This window comes from Macrosteles quadrilineatus, unplaced genomic scaffold (genome assembly GCF_028750875.1).
Source record: "Macrosteles quadrilineatus isolate MER2022 unplaced genomic scaffold, UCM_ALF_1.0 Scaffold_8__2_contigs__length_117827958, whole genome shotgun sequence".
Lineage (NCBI taxonomy): Eukaryota > Metazoa > Arthropoda > Insecta > Hemiptera > Cicadellidae > Macrosteles > Macrosteles quadrilineatus.
In genome coordinates, this window is record NW_026542601.1 from 54,626,232 (window position 1) to 54,632,231 (window position 6,000).

General features: G+C 34.0%; 1 protein-coding gene across 1 annotated transcript in view; it reads right to left on the bottom strand.

Moving 5' to 3' along the window:
* LOC128999245 (insulin-like growth factor-binding protein complex acid labile subunit) overlaps positions 1-5,399 on the bottom strand; it is a 133,704-nt gene extending 128,305 nt beyond the window's left edge. The window contains exon 1 of the mRNA XM_054425645.1: positions 5,046-5,399. The gene's annotated coding sequence lies outside the window, so the exon portion shown is untranslated. The remainder of the gene's footprint in view (positions 1-5,045) is intronic.
* Between the last annotated feature and the right edge of the window lie 601 nt (positions 5,400-6,000).

The following is a 6,000-nucleotide window of genomic DNA, read 5'->3' on the forward strand; positions in this document are numbered from 1 at the left end:
ATATTTTCAAACACATTTGATTTTAGTGAATATGCCAGGGTCGAACCCTCTATTTGCACTATCCGATAACGGAAACCACGATACTAGCAATAAATGTTACACTTTATTACTGTAGTCAAAAATTTATTAAAATCTATATTCTACGCTCTTAACTGTGGAAACCTAAAAAATATCATAAACTATATGTTATTTGGTCTGCGTGATATTTACGCAGTTAACCTGTAGGCCTAATCTTTTTGTTAAATGTGTTGTATGATGTGGCCCTCATCAAAGGTTGAGTTCTCTGATCTCAACTAAATATGTTACTCATTCATTTTATTTCATAGTAGATTTGAGCTTTGAGAAGTGAGAGATTATTTAGCTATTAGAGGATAAATAATTTGTATACATAGCATTTTATGTAATTGAAATATATTACTGAGTTTAGTGACTATCGTGTACAAATTTTCATAAGCTTAAAAACACACTGTTTACTTGTATTGGCCAGAAAAAATCTAATAATAACAATAAAACAATAACAAAGTGATTGTTGTTTGAAGAAAATTATTTGTTTGCATAGGAAGAGAATTATTGTTATCAATAAACTTTGTATACACAAATGACGATAAACTACTTTTACAGACATACGCAAATGTTAATCAAACGAAGCATTTATACAACAGATAAAGTTTACATGCATTCAACCAAGAGATAAATATTTAAACTATACGAATATAAACTAATATTAATAACCTTTTACCCATCAAAGCAAGTAAAAAGCGCAACCCCATGGATAGCACGTTCCCAACAAAGAAAACAGGAAAACTGTTTCTTTCCTTGTACGCCGTCTGAGAGAATTGTGTCAAGAGGATCTAGTTAGCTTAAACGTTGCGATTATGAGGTAAAGCTGAAACATTTCTAGGGAAATACTTTGTTACTCTGATTTTCCAAGTAGTTTCTGGGATAAAAGTGACAATTTTTTAATAGTTAGGCTATTGAATATCAGTTAAGTAAACCCAATATTAATTGCCTTAGTAGCCTATAATAACAGCTTGAATTGTTAAATACATTTTGATAATAAGGTAACATGACATTGGTAAATCGTTAATAAAACAACCGAATAAAACAACTGTTATTTAAGGGTATAAAATAAATGTGTTTGAAACTCTATCATAAAAATATATACACGTATTATATTTCGACAAAACTTGAATTATTAGTTTTTAAATTAGCTTACTTTGCTGCTTGGTTAAATGACAAAGCAAAATGCATTAGCAGTAACTTATTCTAAACAGTTTAGAATAGTATTCGTTGAACATCGCTTCTGATCAATGTTAATTTCTGTTGATATAAAAAAAAATAAAAAAACAGAGAAAGTAATAATGTAAATAAAGAAAACATTGTGGTCGTTTTTCAAGAGATTAATCAACGTGTAATTTTAGCATCAGGGTTAACTGGGCTTAGCTCGAGATGATTTTAGGAGATGAATGTGAGCTAGCCAGGTTTATAATCTACATAGGCTAAGAAACAGCACCGGAGTCACAAGTATTAGTAAGTAACTAGTGTTTGCGACCACACCGAACAACAGACACCCATACATAATCCACCTAAAGTTGTATTGGTTATGGATAAAATATTCTAGTAAGCTACAGCGGTGTTAAAATATGTTTGCAAACACAAGAATTCAAACTTCTACTTTATTGTGTGCATTTTAACGGCATTATTCCATTATGAACAATAGTCTAGGACGCAGTTGAAATAATCAACTAAAATCTATGAAACAGTTCTCAGTTAGTTAATTCGAGAAGGAAAGAACACTTGACGGAATAAACCATGTTTAAAATGCCAATTCATTCAGAATGCATTTGCATCATAAGCGCCTGGTCTGTAATAGAGTCCACTGAAGTTAGCTGCAGTTTAGTTGCAAGTTGATTACCTGGGTAGGCAGAGGCACTTTAAAGTTTAAAACACCCGCTAGACCTCTTACACACACGACATGGTATTTAAACTTTAAGGCTTTTGCATTGCACAACATTGTTCTGCTTTAGGCGTTGTTTTTGTATGGTACAGAAGATAAATAATGGTCAACTTTGTTAGAAGAAAGTTAACTGGATAGATGCTACAAAGTCGTTTTCGTTGTAAATCAAAAGAATATCAACTAGTAATTTAGCATTCATTAACCTTTATTATCATTATTTTTCCATTTTCTAAGGTACCTACCGTAATAGGACAATCAAAATAGTTTATGATCCTATGTTTAATGTGCTTTGCGATGAAGGAAAATATCACTTTGGCTCTCATAAACCATTTATGCCATTGACTTTGTAAAATGAAGTAGATACAACATGAATACGGGTTAGCTCAAGCCACTTATTCACTCAAAGAGAACATAAATTAAAAGATCCCCTCACAGTAGGATACGTCCTAAAATGTTGTTCCTCTAATTCTTTATAATACTACAATGGAGGGCATAAAATAACTTACAAGAAACAAAGTATTTAAGTCGTTTATGATAACAGTGCGTTTACCTGTCGGCTCAGAACGACTAAAGTGTTTAGTTGAGTACGAGTTCATATACAACGAGTCCAGTACAGTCCAGTTGATTGTTTAGATGACTGTTGAGTGTTTACGTTGTACGCGAATACTAAACATCTCCCTCCTATTATGTTTGTCAAAAACTTTGTTTTACAATCAAAAATATTACAAAACACACAATTAACATTTCCTGTTGAATTTACCTTTACTTGAAAGCACGTCTATTTGTTCCTATCTCGTCAGTTCAAGGCTAGCTGGGCAGTGTGATCAGTGGGAGAACCAGGTACACCAACCTACGCTGAGAAACGCCAGGTGTGTTTCACAACTTTACAGCACTGTAAACTTGTAGAAGGCCGGGCCGGGCAATGCACACTCTACCTGGCGTGCTAAAGACAATCGTTTTGAATGGGGACTCCCCCTCGGGACACGGGAAGCGTGAGCTTGAATAAACGCCTGAGGTGAGAAGGTCTCGGAACTTGTGAATTTTAATGAGGTTTAAATAATGTGTCGTAAATTTTCTACGTCATTCCTGGTTGTAGCTTGTGTCCATCACGACAGAAATGTATGTATTTGAAGACGACATGTAACTTGTAAGTTATGATTGTACCTTGCAGATGTATTAACCTATCAAATTTTCGGTTAGAAACAATTTTAAGATGTCATATTTTTGTGTGTCTCTAGTTACAGAAAACCTAAGAACTTATAGTAGATATTGTATAGGGCGTGAATGTTAGTAAATTACAGTTTATAGATCTATCTGCAAACAAGTTTGATCAACTATGAAGAATATTCTCGAGGCAGTGCTTGTTATTACGCTTTGCTCAAGTACAATAAGCTGAAAACATTATATAGGCTATATTGCGGATTCCTACGACCGCAATACAAGGTGTTCTGTCTGATATATTGTATAATTGCCTCTGAGACACAGTATTAATATTTTTTATACTGGGCATACTCTAATATGCATATACGCGCATAGGCCCTACTCGGCCCACTCTAATAAACTCCTTCTCATTGTTAAATTGTTATTATTAACAGGCTGTATGCGGTAATTTAAATGGCTGCCTAATGCAAATATACAAATATTAATAACCTACATAGACCTAATAGTTATTTTTAAACACTTGATTAAGGCTCAGAGATGTTTTGTGAGAGTTGTATAAAATACTCTACGAAGTAAATAATAAAGTATGTGACGCATACTATATCTAGCGGAAAATAATACCAGGAGATGTATATTCATTATCGGCATACGATTAATTGATTTAGTTGCTGTATATGAAATGGAAAGCTTCTTACTAATCATGGAATTGCTGAATGAAAATTATGATGATGAAACCCCAGTGTTTTTTAAAAGCCCTAAATTGTATAAACTACGGGTCATTCATATTAAAATATGTGGGGTAAAGATGAAATTTGGATGCATTCACCCAGTAAAAAAATATATTGTAAACACGTAGGAAAACTCGTGTCAGGAAAACGTTTCCTACTTATAGTCATAGTACAGCGTGGTATTTAATTGTTATCATTTCCTACTATTACTTATCACTGTTTGGCCTCCTATATGAAAGACTCGGGTTTTTACGGAAACTGCCAATAATTGGGTACATTGTAAACTGTACAATACTGTAGTACCTACTGTAGATCAAATAAACATGATTTGAAGTTAATATTTATATGCAAACTTATAAGTTCTATTCAAACATAAAAATGTAAACTATCTTGAACTGAATATCCTCACATTCTCCTTTTTAAGCAGAAGATTTAACGATACGGTATCGTGTTGGTTTAATATGGGGAAAAATATATAAGTTAAACAATAAAATATCTTAAGAATAGTATTGCCGATTACGTAAATGTTATAGTTGAAAAAATATTAGTTCTTTAAAATAATAAACGTAGGCTAAATAATAATGTGCTAGGCATCGACATATAGCCCCGTCAACATAGACCATGTCATAAGCTGACAAACAATTATAGGCCCTATTGATGAATTGCTAATTAAGAATAAAACTGGATTACAGTCCATAAAACTAAATAATCTCGTAGCTCTTAATACAAATGTAAATAAATTTTATTAGGGCAACGTTATTTTGGACATAGGGACTTACTTAGTGGTCTAAAGTGACCCTTTCACGATTATTTTGTAAGAGTAGGTCTACATTAACGTATGGGCTTATATTTCTAGACGGACATACTGTGTTATTTTTATGAATTCAAATACATTTAAACTAATATTATTTCAATGTTTTATCAATTGACATTTGAAAGCACACACACATTTGAAGCCGTCCTTTATTTGACGTTCGCGCGGTCCTTTTTTTCAATATTGATAGATTTATACATATTTTATTTATTTTTTTTTATGTGCAGAGACAGTCTAATTTTAAAGAAAAATATTTGCCGCTTCTCACCTAAGACACATATTATTAAATATATCAATAAGTACTGGTATGTACCATAACAATACCTATAAGTTATGTACAATACGCCACCCACAATTACATACGGTGAGTACGTAATAATCTTACCTTCTTAAATCATCCAAAATGTATCCTAGCATGCTCCAAGAATCCTACGATCCATGTATGCTTAGTTCAAAACCAAAAACACACACCACTGCACTCACTGTTTACATTAAACCTTGAACGCAAATCGGACAAAAGGTCATGTCAAACCCCTCCGTATCACTACTGAATGTATTTCGTTAACAGCTGTGACGTTTATAACTGGATTGCCACCGAGGTGCGAATGTCGAGATGAAAGGCACCGCCTAACCAGAGAAAAGCAGTTGCAACTCGTCAAAGACTCGGCAGCGACACACTACCGCTCGGGTTTACCAACTAGAGACGACTGGGCGACGAGACTGCTCGGATCGCTCTGGCGGCGCTTCTGTGAACCTCTGCGATGCGACGTTGCCAAGTCTATCCCACACCTCACGCTAATCAAAGGCCAATTATTTCTTTATTTCCGTTGACTTTGACTCGCAACGCCATGACGTGAGACGTGTTTTAGTTGTTACTCATGTTTGCTTAGGAGGCAAATGTTTTGAATGACAACACACAACCCCAACCACTTTTGGACTGTTTGCTTTCCTTGCGGTTTGTTTGTCCTAGGGGAAGGATCAATGGGAGGTCCTGAAGATGTGAAGGTACGAATGGTCATGATCATGTGATATAAAAGTGGTCAGGATTTTGTTATGTATAAACCATCAATGATTAAAAATTAAATTTTAAGAAACTTCTTTCAAAGTTACGTGCATGCAATTTATAAAACGTTGTGGATGTGGATGTAGAATTCAATAAATCTAACCATACAGGATACAATGTATTAGGTACCCTTAGTAGGGGTTTTCCAATATTTATAGTCCAAATAACAATCCCACGATTGTCCGTATCTATAGTTTTCCTGATATATCAAGAGACCTCCGAGACCTAAAGACAAAGAGATATAAAGTAATGTTACGGTGTACAGTGCCTGTGATAA